Consider the following 22,414-nt stretch of genomic DNA (forward strand, 5'->3'; position numbering starts at 1 on the left):
CCTCGCATTTCCCTGTCCCCTGTATCTACACACATCCCTACCCTCAATCCCCCTGCACACAGCTTCTTCCCATTCCTCTTTCTCTCCCTGTGGAGGAGGAAAGAATCTGGTTAATTATTCCTCATCTCAGGCCATTTGGGAGATCATTGCTGTTTCATTTATGTTTATTGTTGTTGTTTTTTTCAAACTAAGGGAGGCTTTGAAGTTAGTATTCAGAGTAGATTTGAGAATCTCAAACTAAAGTTCTAAGTGGGGGAAAGACAAACTGTCAGTAGAGAGATTGGGAAAATATTACTTTGGCTGTGCTGTTGCCAAAGTCTTGGCAGTGTGTGTTAGGGGATGGTTGTTGCTTGCATGGACGTTTACATTCCAACATGGGAAAGTATGTTGTATTTCCCTCTGTATTGATATTAGTTTATATAGATTGCAGAGCTTGTTTTCTGTGGCAATTGGTCTTGTTCATTGACTTAAGACTTAAAAACCAGCCTTTTCTCTGTCACTTTGCCTCATCATTTTAATGACTGGTCTCTGAGGATAGTTTTTGAGACAAGAAAACATAATGGTTCCTAAATGTGAAAGATGTAATCAAAGAGTAAAAGGGCCACACACATTCTGAAATGTTTAAAATACTGCATTATGATTTCATTTTTTAAAATGTAATGTATTTCAACAGGATATCCCATGTTAAGCTTGTCAGTTTGGTTTGTCTCTGTAATTAGATTTCCAGGTACATGTGGTGTTCTAAACTTTGTCAGACTCCAGCCCAATCTATACACATTTTAAAATAGTGACATGACTTGTAATCATTGCTGTAGCAACTCACTGTTTAAATGTGCTGAAAGTAGGTGTCTTTTAGTGTGTCACACAGCACACCATCGCACTGTTGTACAAACTAAAATTTCATACAGTGACTTGTTTCTACTGCTCTATATACTATACACTGAAATCCAAATACAATATTTATATTCCAATCTATTTATTTTATAATTATATGGTAAAAATGAGAAAGTAAGCAATTTTTCAGTAATACTGTGCTGTGACACTTTCATATTTTTATGTCTGATTTTGTAAGCAAGTAGATTTTAAGTGAGGTGAAACTTGGACTCACATAAGACAAATCAGACTCCTGAAAGTAGTCTAGAAAGGTTTGGAGCCACTGCTATAGGGCATAAATTTAGAACAGCCCTGAAGCGGCTCTACATTACTTCAGAAACCAGCATGGCTCCCAGACTGAAGGGCTGCAGAGGGGGTTTAGCACTGCTTTTGTTCAGTCCCTCCATCTCCACCATGCATATCTCAGCTGCACCCATGGGTGCTGGAACAAGTAGTATAGTGGGGGTGCTGAGAGCCATTTAACCAAACTGTAAACTGTTTATAATGGAAACCACTTCAAACCAGGGGGCGCGGTAGCACCTCTAGTTCCAGAACCTATGGCTGCAGCTGAGGATCTAGCCCTATCTCTTTCTTCTGTTATGTAGGAGAAATGAGTTAGTAAATGTTTACTTATTCCATTAGCACTGCATTTAAGGTTAATCCTATTAGTTTTTTCTTCAGTTTTTGAGGTGTGGTAAATAGAATTACACATGCACCTTCAAAACCATTCTTACTATTAGAACAGTTTATTTCTGAGTTTTAATCATTTTGCCACAAGAGAATATAAATCAGTTTATATAAAATTTAAAATGTATGTATTATAAATTATAGCATACAGTTTTCTTTTTTACTAGAAAGTACTTCATGTCAACTGTCTAATCTTGCTCCCTTTGAAGTTAGTGGCAAAGGATTCATTGACATAAATGGGAACAGGATCAGTCCCTACAAAACATTTTATATATCTGAGGTAATAAAATTCAGCATAGCTCTTTTTTTAAAGGACTTTAGAAAAGAGGCAGTCTGAAGAGCAAGAGTTGCATCTTATCTCTGATGTCATATGTAAAGATATATTTAATTACCTCTGAATTCTATTTGAACAGCATTTTAGTATACTACCTTTTGGATATGAAAGGTCAGTAGTGAGATTTCTTGTGAAGTTTTGGACCTCTAGTCCAGGGGTTCTAATAACAGATTTTTTGGTGGCCTCACAATGCGGTCACCAACTCTTGCTGGTGGCTGCGCTGACAATTTTTCCTAAAATACTTAATTAATTTTAGGAAAAACAAATAAATATGCATGTATACATGTCCAAATCATGTAATTTATTGATGTAGGGTTTTTTTCAGACTCAGTAATAAAAAAAAAATGTACAGTGGTCTCTATTCTTTGCTGGACCTAAACAGAATAGAAACACAAATAAGTGTTTTGCATTTTCTTGTCTTGTCGTTGTTGTTGTTGTTTCTTTTGCTTTTTTGGTTGCGTTTTTTAAAAAATTTGCTAGATAGTAAGTCTGCTGCTGTGAAAAGTGATATTTGTATGTTTGTTAATATCACTTTTCACAGCAGACTTACTCAGCCCCGGCAAGTCCTGGGACAAATTAAGCCCTGGATGGGGAGGTGGGCAGCTAGGCCGCGGGGCCCAGGGACAATGGCGTGGGTGGGGAGCCTGGGACCAGAGCCAGGAACCAGAGCCTGCTACCGCGTGGATGAAGCCTGAAGCCCTGCAGCTGAAGCCTGTCCCCCCGCCCCTGGGAAAGTGGGGAATTCACCAGCTGCCTGCACCTCCAACATTTGTGTCACCAGAGTGGGGCAGGGTGCCCACCCCCACTGGTAGCCCTGGGAGAGGGGCCACTGCTTCCACCCCTTTCTCCCAATCACAGCCCAGGAGGTTGTGGCCACAAGAAAAGCCCCTGGTGGCTGCACGTGGCTACAGTGGCCGCATTTGAGAAACACTGCAGTGGGTATTTCAATGTGATATTCTTTGGGACCCATGCTAAGGTTTTGAAGTTGTGCCTTCAGGAAATGATGGGAAATTCCATGAATTGTTTTCTATAAATGCAGATTTGGAACCTTATGGTGAAGTATGTTTGGGAATGCTTTGGGGATGATAGGTACTTTTAGTCAACTGTGTCCACATGCTATATGATATTCAGGTATTTAATAATTTCACAATTTAAAGAACCCAATTTTCTTTAAAAGGCAACTGTTCTTTATTTTTGTAGATACTTTTAATAAAATCTCAAACTTAGGCTTGATAGTTCATGATGTCAGAGCAACTCATTTGAGATCAGATGTTAAAGATTATATAGTTTAAAATGTTTATAATCATTAGATCATTTTAAAATATGAAAATTCCCATGATCATCTGAATGTGTGTTTGAGTTGGAAATATTTTATACTTTTGGACTTCTATTCCGCAAAGGGATTCACGTGGGACTGGGAGGATCCTTATGGCTGCATGGATCCTGTTGCAAAACCAAGCTCTGAATAAGGCTCTATAAACATGCAATGAAAAAGACAGTTTCTGCTCTAAAGAACCCACAGTCTAAATGAAGACAAGACCTATGTTTGTAACACACAATGAACTGTGTGGTAGGGAGGGGAAGATGAGAGTCTCTGGGTAACTGTTACAGGAACACCTAAGTATATAGGTTGTGGGCACAATCAGAAGGGATTGAGTGTTAATTATTAATATAAATGAATAACTTTCTAACAAGTCACCTCCCTAGCAATTAATGTGATACACTGTACAGTAAGGAATCTTTCAATGTTCAGGAACACTGTTGCATTCTAATGCTGATCACCTTGCCTGACCAACCCTTTTTTGGGGGCATTTTACACACAGTTATGGTGCTTCCTTGAAACTTTTTATGCATGTGAATTTGGTAGAAAGTAATATTGCACCTAACACTTAATCACATTCTAGCTTTTATGATTAACGACTAGTTTTCCCTTGCTTCCATTAATGAATGTCTGAGCAGAGTGTTTCCATGAAACTGTTTGTTTAGCCTTTTGAATGACCTTACAGTTTTATCTATGAAATCAATGCAGTGTTCCTGATCCTTACAAGGTTCATTACAGTGAAAGAAAGTCTGAACTAATCTCCTTTTAAAAAAAGCAGCAGGGGAGAATAATCCTCCTTAAAGCTGCTGATACAGCTGATTGCCAAGCTTTCCTGAAAACAAAATACAGCATCTCTATCTGTATTAAACAATAGACGGTATAAAACTGCTTAGAATTCGACTTTCTGTGATCTCACTGTGAAGAGCAGATATCTTTTGGTCTTCTGGTATAGCCTTTAGAGAGACAAGGTGGGTGAGGTAATACCTTTTATTGGACCAACTTCTGTTGGTGAGAGAGACAAGCTTTTGAGCTTACACAGAGCTCTTCTTCAGGTCTGAGTGTGTCACAGATAAATACAAGGTGAAATGGATTGTTCAGCGTAAGTAGTTAACACATATTACAAGGGACCATTCAAAGTGAAGTGGCTTGTTAACACCTCTCCAGTCATAGAGAGGAAAAGAGAGGGGGGGGGGGAAGAAAGGCTGGGGGTAGGAGGAAAGTTAGTGGGTTGTAGATTGTTGTAATAAGCCATAAATCCAGGATCTCTGTTCAGTCCATGATTTTTAGTGTCTAGCAGAGTTCTGTATTTAAGCTCCCAGGTTCATCTTTTGAAGGTTTTGTGCAGGTTTCCTTTGAGGATGCGGACTGAGAAGTCAGAGTGATCACTTTGTGAAAAATGAACAGGAGTTTGTGAAAAATGGTCACCCTCAGGTGACATGGTGTTTTTGTCTTTTATCATTTTTCCTGTGTGAGTTCATTCAAGAGCACAGTGATTGTCCAGTTTTATCCACAGTAGTTGTTACTGGGTTATCACAACATGTGGTGTACTTCATCCAATGCACTAAATGCCCCAATAACAACTGTGTGGGTGAAACGAGAGAATCAGTATGCTCCTGAATGAACTCACACAAAGCTCTGTGTAAGCTCGAAAGCTTGTCTCTCTCACCAACAGAAGTTGGTCCAATAAAAGATATTACTTCACCCACCCTCTCTCTCTAATATCCTGGGACCAACACGGCTACAATAACATTGCATACAACAGTTACAGCCTTTGACAGCTTAGCTGTCTTGGAGGATATTTTGAAATAGTTTCTTATTTCAGTTGTTGCTTTAGATTTGTCACTCTCTGGTATCAAATGCAAATCACACTATTTTTACAGTTTAATACCTTCATATCTTGGGAAGTGCCATAATAGAAACGAGGCATTATCAATATAGTTTTTAGTTAGGGAAGAACACTATTTGCAGGTGAAGAATAATGACACAGAGCCCAAGGTCAGTTCTGTCAAACTTCACTCTTGTTTAGAAGATGTTCAGATTGATATGCTAGAAATGTATGCTTGATGTGTATTCTCTCAGAATTTTAATTAACCTTAAAATAAAGCAAAAAAACCCCAGCTAAAGCTTTGATAGAGAAGTCTATGCTTTAATATATACACGTTTAATTTCCCACAAGTGTAATGTTGTCAAAGTGGTATTTTTCAACTTCAGAGTGGGTGTTGTAAAGTGTGTAACATTTTGGCAGAACTTTGGGTTCTGTGTGTTGCTTTATCCCCTCTTTAGCAAGTATTCTTTTGCAACCTTACAAATATTTAGTAACATTTTATTAAGAGTGCTGAAATATAATTCAACAGGGAGTTGTTACGAATATGTGGATGTTCTATTCTTTATTCTAGGGATAAGTCAAACTCTGGAAATATTTCAGTTACCCAAGAATATATGGTTTGGATCTGCTTATAAACATTAAGATTCTAAAGTGTTTTTACCTGAACTAGATACTTCAGATTCTGTTCACATGTGTGCGACCTTGGACTAGTCTGTGCCTCAATTTCAGTGTGGAAAAACACTGTATATATCCCAAATTTTTAAAGTGTTTTGATATAATCAGATTAAGATGCTGTGTAAATGTAAAGTAGTAGTATACAAAGGTTTGGAAGCTGAAAGCACATTGGAAGAATAAGAGGAAGTTCAGAAACTGTTAGAGTGCCTCGGGGATAAAATAGGAGGCTAAGAGTGGTTTGTAATGGTAGCAACATTAGATACAAGGTTATAATATATTAGCTTTTCTGCTTCCATTACCATGTAGAACTGTGTTGGGAATTCAGGATCTATCAAGAGTAAATGGCTCCCTACATCCCTAAGATAAATTTTTCCCCATTTTTTGAAACAATTCATAAAGTGTGTAGTTTAAGATCTTTCTGGTCATACTAAGATAACACACTTGAGACTGTGGAACTCTCGCAGGAACTAAGGACAGTTACAAACCTCACCACCTTCTGCTCTAAGTCAAGGCACACTTGTACATAAACCCCGTTCACCCCACCTTCCGAAATAAAACACAGCACACACTATTCTCCCTCTGAGGAGAGGATGAGAGAGAGGACAGACCACAGGTGACAGATGTTAGTCACATTGCTTAATGCACTACTAGAAGGTGCTCAGATAATATGGGGATGAGGGTGGTATAAGAATGGCATCTCAGCTGGTCTGAGTTAAGCAACTGATGTATAGTATTTTCCTTATTTTTCATTGAATGCTTCGTCTATATATCAGATTAGGGGAGGAGGGATATTTCACCTTTTCAGGTGCAGAGGTCTGCAATTTACAAGCCCCGGCACCTAAGGGGAAACTCGCTGCCCAGAGCTTTTCTGAAATTCCTGCCAGTGGAGGGAACAGCTTTAATTTGTGGCCAGGGCTTCATAGTAGCTTTAATGGTAGAAACTTCCTAGGAGTGAAGCAGCACATTTCCTAGGAGCCCTATCCCAGGCCAGATCATCTATGTACTTTCTAGGCCAGTGATTCCCAAACTGTGGGGCGGCACTTGGGCCAGCCCCCTCGTGGGGGGTGGGGTGGAGTGACCGGTGGGAAGGAAATGCCACCTAGGCCAGCCCCACCCCCAGGCCAGCTCTGGCCCCAGCCACAGTGCCGCTCCGCCTCTAGGCCAGCTTTGCTCTCATTCCCTCTCCACCTCTAGCCCAGCTCCGCCTCTAGCCCCAGCTCCTCCCCCATTCCCAGTTCTGCCTCTAGCTACACATTCAGCCAAAGCTCCTATGCTGAGGAAGCCTTGGCTGTGCAGTAATGGGGGGTGAGGGGGCATGGACAGATTCTGTTACTGGTAAGTGGAGGGTGTGACAAGAAAAGTTTAGGCACCACTGTTCTAGGCTGCAGCTGGCCAAACTTGGGTCCACTGTGGAGTGGAGGTTGCAGGCATTTTGCACTGCTATGCTTCCCATCTAGGTGGACTTTTCACTACTAGGGGCCCAGAGCCTGGGTTCTGCAGGAGAAAGTGAATTAAGCCAAGCATTTACATGTCTGAATTTTAGAAGATTATGTTTATGTAGCCTAAACTTTTTAGGAGCAATAGAGAGAAAAAAAGCACATGCATTGTCTTAATATTGAAGAAAACCTTGAGTCCAGCTTTTTAGGTAGCTAATTTATGAAGAGGGTAGCATCACACTTCCTGATAATATCTGATCAGCTGATACACTTTATCTTTCTGCCTCTGATTCATATAGTTTTGCTGGAAACCGCCCTGAATTTAAACAAAAATTTAATTTAAATCTCTCAACTTGAACCTTTTTGATTGTACCCGAAAGACATATTTCAGCACAGGAAGGTTAAAAAGTGTCTTAAAGCATTTTTTAAAAAACAGCAAGGAGCCCTAGGGTTTTCATTTACTTTTCTATGTCCCAACCCCATTAAAGAAAGCTGTATTATCAGAAGTGTGCGCATGTTAGAGGAGATGGGAAATGCTAGGGAGATGCATCAGATGAATTTATAACATAGTAAATTGTTATATATTTAAGAATGTCACTGTTTTCAGTTGTCAACTTTAAGCCCATTACGTCTTGCAAAAATCAAATAGTTTGTTCTGTTTTACCAACTTTCAGATATTGCTATTATCTTTTGGTAACTAGCTAGAGAAATGTTTGATGAACTATTGAATATTTGACTTTTTCATTGGTGGAGTTAGTTCACTTCAGATTGGAATCACTAATAATGGCCTGAGTCAAAGTGAACATAGAGTAAAAAGATGACTGTGGAAGGGACTTTGTGCAATGACTGTAGTGGATTCAGAACTATTATATTCATCTGTGAATCAGTGACAACAAATCTAACAGATACCATAAGTGATGCCTTCGGAAACCAGAGCCACTGACATGTTTGAGCATACAAATAAAGTATTTCAAGTATGACGAACAATACCAATATTAAAGAGAGGGCTACTCTTTGCTGTGGGTAAAGTGTGACAGATGTGGTGGGTGACATGATATTGTATGACTGACAAGAGCTTAAATACTGTCCACTTAACCAATGCACAGCATTCTTTCTCAATGATTCAAGGTTGTATATATCACTAAATGTAACAATATTTAGTTACTCTTGTTCAGTAACTAGCCACTCAAAGATAAAATACATAAGCTTGGAAGAATGTTAAAAACCTGTGTTCTACCCAAATTCTAACTCTGGTAATTCATCCCTTTCTGTCCTAAACTGTTGTATAGTTTTGCTGTTTTCTGTTCTGGGAGGCAGCATGGTCTGGTTCTTAAAGCTTGGAACTGGGACGTAGGAGATCTGGGTTTATTCACAGCTCTGCCCCTGACCTTGAGGAAGTTGCTTGAACTTCAGGTTCCCCTTCTGTAAACTTGGGATAATAATGCTTACCCACCTCTGCTACCCCTCTAAAACCTGTACCCACCTACAGCGATTTGAGATCTTCAGATGAAAGGTGCTGCATAAGTGTAAAGTTGTTATTAAAGAATTTGGGATCATATGAGATGAAAAAGTACTCTCCATATTGAAGATATTACTATTATTTTCTGTCGATTGATAAAATTTAGTAGAGTTGCCTTTTTTGCTTCTGGGGCATACTGGTATAGCATATAAATATTCCAGTAACCTATATATAAGGGTGTGTCTACACTGCATGCTTCTTTTGGCAGCATATAGCATACATACCCACAGTAGGGTTGTCAATTTTGGTTGGACGTATTCCTGGAGGTTTCTTCGCATGACATAATCTTTAATTAAAGATTAATCTTTACTTCCTGGAGACTCCAGGATAATCCTGGAGAGTTGGCAACCCGAATATAGCCCTCCCTAACACAGGAATAAATAGCAGAATAGCCTGTGAGGCACAGTTTAGGGAAATAGACATGCCAGAAGAGTGTGGGTACTCGAATATGCACCCTACACACTCGCCACTTGCCTAAGCTGTGCCTCCTTGTCTACATTGTTATTTTTACCACTGTAGTGTCCTGTTACTTTCCTAGTGCTGGAGCCTTTCGCTGCTGCATGAAAAGACTCACCCTGTGACCAAAGTCTCTGGCAGGGGAGAGGCAATGGGGAAAATGACCCATCTGCTGTCTCCCTTCTTCTAGAGCCTTTCGCTAACATGTGTTGCTACACGCTGCCATGTGGACGCAGCCTGCTTTTCATTGCACCATATAGCACTTGTACCCTACCACACTGCCACAAGTGGTATGTAGTATAGACATAACCTAAATTCCGTAGCAGACACAATATTCCTTGTTTCTAATCTTAACAGCTTGTACACAGACGTAACTCCTGTTGTTGGCCAGATGCCCAGCAGGTCAAGCTCTGTAGATATGTTGGCTTTTAGTGTGCGTGTGTGTGTGTCTGTTTTTGGCAGGTCAGTGAGGTTATCTGTTTGTGATACAATCCTGCCCTGACAACAGAAACCATGCAGTTTATTGACCAAAATGGCAACATAAAATATTAAAACACTGGTATATTTACATTTGTGTGTAGATTACGTAGACTATCAAGGCTTTTTTCTTACCATCTAGAACTATTTTATTTTACTATCTCATCATTTTAACCTAATCCAGTTATTGGCTAAATCTTTTCTGAATCTCTCCTCCCCCCCCCCCCCCGGTCCTTTTTCTAAAAGTGTGTCTGGCTCCCTTTTGAATTGAGCCACACTGTTGTACTTACCTCTGTCACTAATTTAAGCTGTTTGGTATTTCAGACTTTCTCTGTGTAAAGACAGTGCTTAAGTTGCAGAAAAAAAATCTTTATTCCCTCCTCAGCTTCAATGATTTCTCTTTAAAACTAGTAGCTATCTAAAACAGCTTCCTTGTGGGGGTCTTAGATAGGATCCTCCCTTAGAATCTTTTTCCAAAAGAAAAATGGCCTGTTATGGTTAATCTTTCACTATAATTAGTATCTCCAAATCCTGAATCATTTCAGTTGCTGACCTCTGCTCAATTTGTATTTACTCTGTTTTCACAATGTCCTTTCTATATAGGGGTGACCACTATGAACCAAAATCACATAGGTGCTGGAACTATAGGTCCTGGGGCTGCTGCCGCACCCCTGGCTTGAAGTGGATTCCATAATATACAGGATTTACAGTTTGGTTCAATGGCTCTCAGCACCCCCAAAAATTGTTCTAGCACCCCTGCAAGGTCAGCTTTCATATAAGTGGATTCAACTCTAATAAAGCCACTGGGTACACACCAGAGGTGAATTTTGCCCAATCTTTTCAGTGTTGATATTTTCCAACAGTTTTTTCCCAGTGTGGGAGCAGGCTCTTATGGAAGGGCCCAAGATTTGTTCAGCTAGTCCAAGGATGTCTTGACAAAGGAGAAGAACAGTGGGAATGGAGAAAGCTGCATGACCTTGGATCTGCTCCAACTCTCACTGCAATTGTGGTCCTGCTCCTGGGGAGAAAACAACAGGAGCTCCTGAGAGTCATCTGTCATTTATCCCTACTTTCATAGCAATCCCCAGTGCCTGCAGCTACGGAGTTGTTCGCATATAGAGGTATGCAGCCTTGGGCAGTGCTTACTAGCCTGAGCAGCTCTGAACTGATCCGGTGGCACTGAGACCACATGGAAGAGAACGTGGAGCCACCCATGGAAACTTCCGTGCAAGCAGGATGTAACTTTCTGGTAAGGGAAAGATAAGGATGGGAAGTCACAATTTAAGTCAGCAAAAATAATACAAATTAGAAATAAAACATACAGAACAAAAAGATGAGAAACAAAGAAAGAAAAAAGACCAGAGGCAAAAGAGAGAGAATATAGAGGGAGAAAAAGATGGGAACCATTGTGCTAATGCATGGTGTGATGGACAGGGGACAGTAAACCCAGCTGCATTCTTGGTTCTCTTTCGTCAGTATTTTTCTCCGGGCATTAGATATAATGTTTTTTTCTGGCAATTCTTGGGGTTACTGATCCTTTAGTTTTAATCAGTTGATTGTGTTGCACAACAGCTGCACTTACACGCCTGTTGGTTCCTGTTTGCAGAAAGTATACTTTTGTATTGATTGGAGAAGATGATGAAAACACTTTTAAAATATGTTTAAATACAATTAAAAACAAATATAATATGTGACTGAATGTTTACCCAACACAAACTCACTCACTGGTTGGATGCAGTCATTGACTGCTTTATCACATCCAAGTATATGTAATTTGATAGATTTCAGTCTGTTTAAAGAGCAACATTTAAAACCAGAATTACACATAACCTGAACTCTTTATGTAAGCATAGTAGATTTGGGTCTTAACTTGTTTTTTTTCCCTTTTAAAGGATTAGATTTGCAAATTGGATTTGTCTGTTCCTGTTCCATTAGTACAGTGCTGATTTTAATGTGATTTCCATTGTTCTGATTTTGTTCAGTCCATAGGTGCAGAATGGTAACATTGTTTGAAGAATCCTCTCTCCTGTCAAAATAATAATAAAAGATTTCCATAGAGGTCTCTATCTTGTCCTGTTTCGGAAACTACAAAATTTAGCAACCCTGTGCGTGGTTGGATCCAAAAAAGAGAGAAGGCATATTACATATTAACATATTAAGTACATATTAACTTTAAAAATAGATAAATGGGGACAAAATCTTATATTCTGTTAATAACAGAATGTAGTTTGATTAAATGACTTTAATTGGAATTTTCACAGAAGCATGATATGATTATCAGGAGGGTAATTGTTCTGTTAGTTGTAAAACTATTTCCTATTTTCTTGCAGATGAATAGCATCTCATTTTGGGGAAGATTGGGGGATAATGACTTCATCATGTTAGTGAAGCATTTGCTCCTCTGTTTGCTGTCAACTGGGGTTTGATTTACCTTAAAAGTGAAATAAATGCTGTTTGTGGTTTTAGTGAGTGCATTTCCATGTGTGTAGTCAGTAATTGTGGAAAGAGGTTATTCATTAGTTTGTGCTTGGAATGTGTCTCTGTTATTACAACAACATGCCCAAGATACTGATTAGTCAATCAACTTAGCGTTAATATTTATTTTCCAGGTGTTTTTAAAACCTGATTCAAAACTGTGGATTATATATTTGCCCTTTGTGAGCTTTGAAATGACTTGCTTCCATGAGATAACATATGGTTTTCAGTTTAAAACACTTCATGACTGAGGACTTGCTGGTTTGTTATCAAAATGCTAATGACTATTTGTACTGCAGTCTCAACTTTTATCCGAAGGAGGACTAGAATAGACACAGTCTCTAAATAATGGCCTTTGTAATATTTATTAATACCTCACTGAGCTGCAGGAACCTTTCCCCATGTGGGTAGAAGTTCATTTACTTACAACTGTTGATGTTTGTTAAAATGAACGTAGGAGCTAGGGCCCAGATTTTAACGGTGTTTAGGCTTTGCTGTGCTCGGTATTGCACTGCCTAACTGATTTAGAAGCCTGAATCTCATTTTCAAAACTGATTGAGGCAGTTAGGAGTTTAAATCCCATCAACTGTCGATGGGAGTTTAGCTCGTAAGTGCCTAAAAACCTTTTGAAAATAAGATTCAGGCTCCTAAATCAGTTAGGCATTGCGATGATGAGCACAGCAATGCTTAAATAATATTGTTAATAAATCAGTTAGGCATTGCGATGATGAGCACAGCAATGCTTAAATAATATTGTTAATAATCTGGGCCAAGATCTATAATTTTCAGCATGTTGCTACATCTTTTCCATAGATAACAGATGTTGAAATTCTACCAAAACAAGAGACAGTATTGACTTTGGCATATTCCATTTTGAGTGTGTGTGTGTGTGTGTGTGTGTGTTTAAAAAAAACAAAAGTCAGCCAGTGTTTTGGTTCTGTGATTTTCTAAAAGGACAAGTACACTTGCATTATCTAGTATGATGTGGAGTAATATTGTTTAGCATGCGCTGATTTCAAACTAAGTCAATGTGAAAACTTGTATTTGTTGTGAACTACTGTAGCAAAGATGATTTTACAGATTTACTTCCTCTGCCCCCTATTTCTAGCCGCATTTTGGAGAAATTTCTAACCCAGCTGCATTTGTTTTGGTGCCTAACTGCTTATGCAATTTGAAATGATGATTATTGTGACTTTTCAAAGTTTGCAACAGTTTCATCTCCTCCACCATACCAATATATTTTCTTTTGACATTACAGTGGTAGTTATTTTAAATTACAATGGTTTGTTTTTGTTTGGCTGGCTTTATTTTGTATAACTTTTGGTATCTATAAATAAAGAGATCACAAATTAAAGATTTGCCACAGCCCTCCTTATTGCTTCCATGTAGAATTTGGAACTATCATGAAGCATTTGGCTGTGATGACTTTAAAATATTATAGAATTTTTCAAAAACTGTATTTTGCTAAGAAACCTAGACTGTTTCTTCCAGTGATCTCTAAGGGTTTTAAATAATGTTTTTCATAAATGGTGTTCAGATTTGTGCTGTATGGGCCTGGGTCTGTGCTCTCCCAACAAATGTTAACAAGTATTGAAGACTAGTATTCAGTGCACATATTTCTCCATGTTTGAGCAGTCCCCTCCCCCCTCTTGTTATCTAACTAGCCAAGGAGTAAAAGAAAAAAAAGAGAGGGTGGGAAGGACCCCAACCTCCCCTATTCTGAATACTGTATTTGCTATACAGGCAAGGTGTATGATAAATTAAGCAAGATCTATTCAAGGATTTACACATTGCCATTCCGTCAGTTTTTTGAAGAACTGTTTATTCCTGGCTGTATCCATTTTCCAGAAGTTCAACAGAGGTTGTGGAATATTTTGGAAAGTGATTTGATGGAAGTTGCTCCCAGCTGAGTTTATGTTATCACTGCTTAACATGGAGGCTTGCTCTTGAGGTACTTAGTTTCAGTAACTTTTAAATGGGGATAAAACATCATAAAACACAAAACGTTTTCAGGCATGTCACAAACTTTCACACTCTTCAGGAGAGTCAACATAGTCAGGAGCAACTTCAGCAGCAGTTTCTCCCTCCAATTCCCAGCCAGGCAGGCAGATCCTCTTCTCTCTGATGCTGGGAAGCTATGTGCTGAGGTACAGCAAAACAAACAAACTAACTAGGAAGTTAGCAAACAAAAATTACACTTTGGGACAGTTAAGGTTGTGGCAGGACACACCCCACGCACCCAAAAATTTCAAAGCAGGGAAATAAGAAAAAAAGAACATTGCGGAGAAAGACTCATGGCTTTCAGTCCACCTTCATATTGCATCCTGGAGTGTGTTATCAACAATGTTGTTGGTAACATGAAAGTGGCAAAGAAAGTATATGTCTGTCCCTTAACTTCTTGTGTCCATGCTTTCAAGGTTGTGGGTGTGTGTGGGGCAAGTCCTACTGTCTTAACGGTCATGAAATGTAGTTTTTGTTTGCTAATAAAGATTAATAAAATTGTTTAATCAGATGAGAGGTTATATAGAATTCTTGAATCCTTTTGTAGCATACACCCACTTAAATAATGCTGGGTGTATGGGGCAAGTCCTACTATCTTAACTGTCATGAAATGTAAAGGTAGTCTAAATAGCTGGAGTAAACTAGAGGCGCCATGAAGGAGAGAGATTCTAGAATGACAGATTGTAACAAAGTGGCCAAGGTGAGTTAACTACTGAATGGCTACAGTTTTTAACTGAGGGAAAGTAGTGAGTGAAAGAGAGTTCACAAACATGTGACAATAAACTTGGCAGGTGGTTCATATCAGTATCAAATTTAGATTACTATATTTAAATTACAGAGCGTTAATTCTGGGAAATGCCTAATGGAAACACTGAAGACCAAACTAACCAACCACTTTGGCTAGATACTGATATATACAACTAGAACAAAGACTTTTAAATGACAGTAGTTAAACAACTGTGGCAGCAAAGTGTGCATGACTCCATTGCATGCACAGATCTGCCTATTGCTCTCTCCCTTCCTTTCCAGTATGAGGCATACCTCTCAACCTTCAAATATACCAAATAGGGACACCTCCAAGTGTGACAGGTGCCATCTTGGCCAATGCCAGGGGTTGAACCAATGACCTCCAGAGCTAAAAAATAACATGAATATTTACAGATTGGACTAGAGAGCAAGGCTTTTGAATTGAGAGTTATCACAGACTTTCATCCTCTGTGGATTGGGCACAGAGAAGGAGATAGAACACACACACAGACTGACTAAGAGGTTATACAAGCAAAATGTGTGACAGATGACTGAAATATGAAGCACAGATATTTTGGTGATTCATGTAATAACTTACAGATTCATAGATTAAGTATAAAACTTATTTTAAAGAGCTCTTCTCACTGTGTGAATCATAGTCAACCCTACTATCCCCCTACATAGAAAAACAGCAGGGTTTGAACCTCTTGATCTTTATATTCCCAGTAGGCCTTTACTGTTTGAGCTACAAGAGTAATTGGTAGCCTGTTTGTAGACCTGTCTCTGGAGGAGCATTTGACACACTTTCCCAGTGGGGTTACACAACTATTTATGAGTCAGCAATAGAATATTGCTGATCAAGTGGTTTATCGTGTTTAGACATAGGATGACCCAGACTGGATTAACTCAATCTGAAAGGCAGTGTGTGGTAGTGGATAAGATTGAGATGTGTAATGTTAGAGATCTGGCTTCTGTGTCTGTGGTGACCTTGCATAAACTCTCTGCTAACTTATTTTAAAAATGGGTGGTGGAGTGTTCAGCAATTCTTCCCTGGCTGCTTTCCAGTCTCAGAGTCATGGCTGTAGCCAATAATAAAGGTGCTGAATTGCATGGGAATCTAAACAGCACTTAGAAGAGGTAAGATTTGAATTGCAGATCCATTCTTTCCCAGCTCAGGAAACTTTCCTCTCTGCTAGAGGAATATTTGGTCAGCATGGGGGGACTCTCTCTCATTTTTATCCCTGAAAGGAAGGGTTTACCTTGGCCCACGTATTTTCTCTTATGGCTAAAGAGTTATAAAATTCTCTCTAAAAAACCACTGCTGATGTAGAACCGATAGTCTAAAAATCAGCAACAATGCAACACAAAGGGCAGGTTCCAGAGTATGTTAGATTTCTTGCAACTGTAGTTCAAAGCAAAGGGGGCAACCAAGAATAGAACCCTGTTGTGCTTATCATTGTACAAACACAGAATAGTAGATGGTCTGTGCCCCCCAAAGAGCTTACAATCTAAATAGACAAGACAGACACAGGGTGGGAGAAGGAATCTAACACACAACTAGAGTGAACAATGGGATGGCAGCAAATATCATGTTAGTTCCATTATTATTATTATTATTTTATTATTGGGTGGGTTTTTGTAGGAGGGGATAAGCTAAATGGAAAGAAAAGGGAGGGGGAGTGAGTGAGGAGGACAGGCCAGGTGAGAAGAAAGAAAGAGGGAGAGGTCTAAACTGAACTTAGGTGAAGAGACCATGAATGAGAGAGAGGAAGAGGGTTGGAGCAAACAGCCAATTATCAGAAGACAGCGAAAAACAAATATAGCCAATGACTATCCCGTGACGGATCTTAACAGTCCAACCCCATGGTTTTGACCTTCCACGCCATCTTTGGTTAAAGCTCATTTGCTTCTGATGGGGAGTGTAGATTGATCAGATGTGCTGCTAATGACTTTAAGTGTGTCCTTCTTGATTTCCCCCTTGCCACTGTGGTTAGTTAGAAGACGTAGGCATAGGTGCTGGAACTAGAGGTGCGAGGGAGGTGGGGAGGTGCTGCCGCACCCCCTGGCTTGAAGTGGTTTCTATTATATACTGAGTTTACAGTTTGGTTCAATGGCTCTCAGCACCCCCCCATACAAATTGTTCCAGCACCCCTGGATATGGGCCACATACTTGCTGGTTGCGCCCATTGGCAAGTGTTGCCTGGTTCCCTCATTGACTTGCACGGTGCCTTTCCCTCATTTACTGAGTGGTTAAGACACTTTGACATTCTTGAGCTGACTGTCTATGCAAATGCAATTGTGGTAGATATGGCAGTCCAGTCAAAACTGTAGAAAGTTCTCTGAATGTCCAGAGGTCCGTGCTTTGTCTGCTTCTGCCCATACCAGCTGGAGTCTCTGGCTGTCTCCTTTCTGCAGTTTTCCCTCAAGGCCACATGATGGGGAGAAGGGTGGCACCAGCTGGGTTCTAGTGCCCTTGTAGTTGGGGTGTGTGTGTCTCCTGTTCAATCTATGCTCTGTAACACAACCGTAACTATAGTGCAGCTACTGCTGCACCATAATAATATCCTGCCAAAGGGCCTCTTCCCAGGCCCCTTGAAAGGAGAAGGTAGGTCACACTCTGTGGACCTGATTCTCCCCTGCCTTGAATCTTGTGCAAGTGGATGTAAAATGCTACCATTGGCAGACATGAAGAGAAAATTACAATTTGATACCCACTTTGCACAGGTATATAGGACTACATGAGCTTCAAAGCAGTAGAGAATCAGGCCTATTTAATCTAACCTCTGCTGTGACTGCCAACAAACGTAAGAATTGTGATGGTAGTTCTTGGCAGGACCGGCTCTAACTTTTTTGCCGCCCCAAGAAAAAAATAAAAAAATAAAACCGCCCCACTGTAACAAACCCCACCCCCCCAGCACCGCCCCACCGAACCAAAAACAAAACAAACAAAACCAGCGCCGCACCGCCGAACTAAAAACAACACCCCCCCGAGCACTGCCCCGCCGAACCAAAAACAACCCCCCCGTGCGCCGCTCCGCCGAACCAAAAACAACACCCCCCAAGCACCGCTCCGCCGAACCCAAAACAAACAAATAAAAAAAAAGCGCCGCCCCGCTGAATCAAAAACAACAACAACAAAAAACCCTGAGCGCCGCCCCGCCGAACCAAAAGAAAAAATACCCCCAAGCGCCGCCCTGCCGAAACAAAACAAATAAACAAAAAAAACCTCCAAGCGCCGCCCTGCCCCAAGATTGGCCACTCCTTACAGGTTCTGCCCCAAGCATGTGCTTGGTCGGCTGGTGCCTGGAGCTGGCCCTGGTTCTTGGAATCTAAACCTGTCGTCTTGGAAGTGAGCTGAGACAACATCTTACTTCACATAATGTACTGAATAGCCATCAGATGGAAACTTTTGGTCATGACTGGTTTATCATAAACAATTTAAAAGTGCCTAAGTCCCACTTTCAAAAGTGACAGGAACCAGGAAGAGAATTAGGCTCCTAAGTCACTGAGGTGTTTCTTAAGTTGCATTTGAACCAATAAAGGTGAAACGTTCCATACGTCAGTACCGACTAGACAAATCAGTGTTTCCTTTCTAACAAAGGTGAAATAAATTGAGCTCGGGCACTCAGTGGAGGTTGGTAACATCTGAAAGTGGACAGCTCAAAGTTGATATGTAAAGGTGTAAACTAAGTTGCTAGCAGTGGATATAGATCATTTTGAATTTGACGGAAGGAAGGTAATTGCCTACCTTTCTTACTCTGAAGAGTACAGAGAAATGTCCTTAGAATAATATGTTACGTTATGAAGTTGCTGTAGCTATAGAAGCTGGAAAGTGATCATTTGGGGAGCACCTGAACTTGGTAGTGTCACTGTAGTTATTTAGTAGCTCTGTGAGAATGAATTCCAAATAAATTGTTTTTTTCATGCTTTTTCTTTTGTTTAGCAAAACAAAGTGGGGGTATTGGCCATACTGGTACAAGTGGGCGAAAGTAAAAAAGTATCTCTATATGTAGTTGAAAGGATGGATGAGTTCTTTCTGTATGTAAGTATATATTTATTATTTATTTACACCTCTACCTCAATATAACGTGACCCGATATAAAGTGGTAAAGCAGTGCTCTGGGGGGGGGGGGGGGGGGGGCTGCACACTCTGATGGATCAAAGCAAGTTCGATATAATGCGGTTTCACCTATAACGTGGTAAGATTTTTTGGCTCCCGAGGACAGCGTTATATCGAGGTAGAGGTGTATATATTGCCTCTGTGTAGCTCAGAGAGACTGGGAATTTTATAGATAAGACTCAAAGGACTGTATTGGCAAAGATGTCCATAGGGGACTTATTAGAGCCTATTACTTAGCCTATAGCCCAAGGAGCCTATTACTTTTTAGGATTATGATCCCATTCTGGTGCTGTGGGAAGGATAGGTAATCACTGGAGGATTAAGTAGTAGTACCACAGCCCTCAGCAAACCAGTTTTAGGAGTCTTGCTGCAGAGAAGAATGCCCTTCATAGGAAGGAAAACTCCAGGAAGGGAATTTGAATAGTTTTCCCTCATTGACCTGGCACAAATATTGTCCAAGATAATGGCTTGGATTGATGAGATTGCTCTGTTATTTCCGTTTAGCCTTGATGGGTGTTATTGCTGTGCTTGCAATGCTGAGATTTATTTTTCTTTTAAATGTTTATCTTCATACACAATCCATATAAAACCTAAAAGAAACAATTTCACTGGTGACACAACTCCCACTCTAAAGATAAACATGGAAGCACTGATTCACCACCTTTGCGCTTGTACTATACTCAGGTTTTCTGGGGGCTTGATTAGCCCCTGCTGTAAGTTAAAGCACCTTTGCTGCAACAGCCCCTGTGGCTTATTCAACAACTGAGAATAGGCAGAGTGCAGCGAGCTCTGTCTGCATTGCCTCCTGTCCCAGTAGCTCTCCATCTTATTTTCAGCTGAGGAATCCCCTTATGCTGGCATGTGTATTCCCCAAGATAATTTTTGCCGGGTTCATGGCTCTCTTACGCCACTGGAGCAGCCTGAGGAGGCAAGGGTGGAACAGAAAATCAAGTCGGGAATCTTTACTACTTGAAAGTATCTATAGACAATTAAAAATGAATATGTTAAAATATTTTTCTACATAATTCTTTTTGGAGGTTAGAACAGTTCAATTCTATACTCCAGTTTCTTGACCACCTCAGTGCAGGGTTTCTGTATGGATAATAAAGAGTCCTGTGGCACCTTATAGACTAACAGACGTACTGGAGCATGAGCTTTCGTGGGTGAATGCCCACTTCGTCAGAGGCATGTGTCATGTGTCTGACGAGGTGGGTATGCACCCACGAAAGCTTATGCTCCAAATACGTCTGTTAGTCTATAACAGGGATCGGCAGCGTTTGGCATGCGGCTCGCCGGGGTAAGCACCCTGGCGGGCCGGGCCAGTTTTATTTACCTGCTGACGCGGCAGGTTCGGCTGATCGCGGCCCCCACTGGCCGCGGTTCGCCGTCCCGGGCCAATGGGGGCGGCGAGAAGCCACGACCAGCACATCGTTCGCCCGCACCGCTTACCCTGGCGAGCCGCGTGCCAAACGTTGCCGACCCCTGGTCTGTAAGGTGCCACAGGACTCTTTGTTGCTTTTTACAGATCCAGACTAACAGAGCTACCCCTCTGATGTATGGATAATGTATTTTGAAAAGGGTTTATAAAGATAAAATTGGTCTATGTTCCTTGTGTCATTGAGAATTCACTCTAGGGATTCTTTTGTTTTGAAAGAGGGCTTATGAAAGGGCAGGTTGGAAAATTTGTTTGACACCTAAAACAGGTATATTCTCATTCTTTACAGATTTATATTTCCCAAGTAGAACATTTTGTCTGTGAATAACAGTAAAACTTTGTACTTTTCATTCATTAACTAAAGATTTATCTGTTTATTAATTTAATATTTATCTAATCCATAAAGTACCTTACAAAGGACAGTAAATATCATCCCCATTTTATATGAGGAAACTGAGGCACAGAGAGCTGTGGACCAAGGACACACGCCTTGGTGGCAGAGCTTGGAACACAGCCCAGTTCTCCTGATTCCTAGACTGAACCTCTGAACTGTCTCTAAACTGCTCACGCCCTTTTGAAAGACCTTATTAGCCTTCTGTTTGAAGTGACTGTAATAGATGTGTGGTGCCAAATTCAGCGCTGATTAGTGTGATCATGAGTCCCATTTACATCAGTGGAGTTGTACTTGCTTTACTATATAGTACAGCTATATGTGGCCTGTAATCTTATATTTTAAGTCAATTTTTGATGAAATTATTTGCTATTCTATTTGCTAATATTAAGTTGTTACAGAGTTAATGGGAAGGCTACGGCTAAATACCCTATTTTGCTCTTGTCGTCATGTTTTGCTTTTTTTGTTTGTGTGTTTACTTCTCTTTTGCTTATTTTCTCTTTTATACATCTGCAGAGTTTTTTGTTCTCTATTTTCTGTCAGTTGACATGTGAAAGGAACCAAATAATATATTCCATAATTCTGTCTCAAGTTAAGAACCAGTTTTAATGCTGTACAATAATTGTATTACAAGGAAGCCTGATGTGCCCTCAGTGGCATTACTGTATGGTGAATAAAAGCTAATTTAATGGAAACAGAAGAGTATTTGAAAGTTGACTGCATGAAAATTGGATTTTTGCCTTTTATTATTTACTTTGCACCTTATTCATATTTAAAGCCATAGGGATTATCATCCCCTTTAAATGCCCTTATTTAATAAAGAGTTTGCATTTCACAGTATAGAATCTAGTGTGAACTTCAGTGCCTTATCAGGAATTCAATTAACTAGCTTAGGTTCCAGTTGCCCTGTAAATCCTATAATATATCTAAATAATTAATTTGCTTTCTCTGAACAGTAGCAACTACTTTTAATTATGACCGTTATATATTTAACTCTTGCATATTACACACTATTTATGACAAACATTGTTTTTCCAGTTTGAGTATTACAAGGGCATTAAGTAGCAACTCCATTGTTAAGGTTATGTTTCGTTTTTCAATTAAAGTGGTATTTAAATTGCCTTGTTAAGCATGGAAACAAATCATGATGACAGCCAAAATTTCATTGCTTACCTTTGGAATACAGATAGAATTTTTCTCATGGTTTGAAGTGAACCTGTTCAGTAGTCTGACTTTAAAATGAGCCAATTAAAAAAATTACAGTTGTTGTCAAACATTTTCTGAGATTCCTCTTATAAACCCAATTCCCCCCCCCCAAATGTTAAATTGAAGTAAATAATCAGGCATGTATCAGTGGTTTGAGTGAATGTTAAATTCTAAACATTCCTGAAAGGTATTTCCCGGGGTTCTAACTTTTTGAATAAAAAAAAGAATTAAGGTTGCACTTCTTGACAAAGTACAGTACCCAAACTTCCCTTCTTTGCATGTAGATTATCACAAATCTGCTTTTCAGAACAGTGATTTTACAGCTTCTGTCATACATACCTGTCTCTGATACTAAGTGCGCTGTTTTGTGGCCAAACTATTCTTTGCTCTTTTTCATGCAAGTTCTCTAATTTCATGATCAGGGCACATAAAGTTT

At 39.9% G+C, this 22,414-nt stretch overlaps 1 protein-coding gene across 3 annotated transcripts in view; it reads left to right on the forward strand.

Annotated features, from left to right (window-relative positions):
• SH3RF3 (SH3 domain containing ring finger 3) overlaps window positions 1–22,414 on the forward strand; it is a 380,292-nt gene that overhangs the window by 912 nt on the left and 356,966 nt on the right. The gene's annotated exons all lie outside the window — the stretch shown is intronic.

This window comes from Chrysemys picta, chromosome 1 (assembly GCF_011386835.1).
Source record: "Chrysemys picta bellii isolate R12L10 chromosome 1, ASM1138683v2, whole genome shotgun sequence".
Taxonomy (NCBI): Eukaryota; Metazoa; Chordata; order Testudines; family Emydidae; genus Chrysemys; species Chrysemys picta.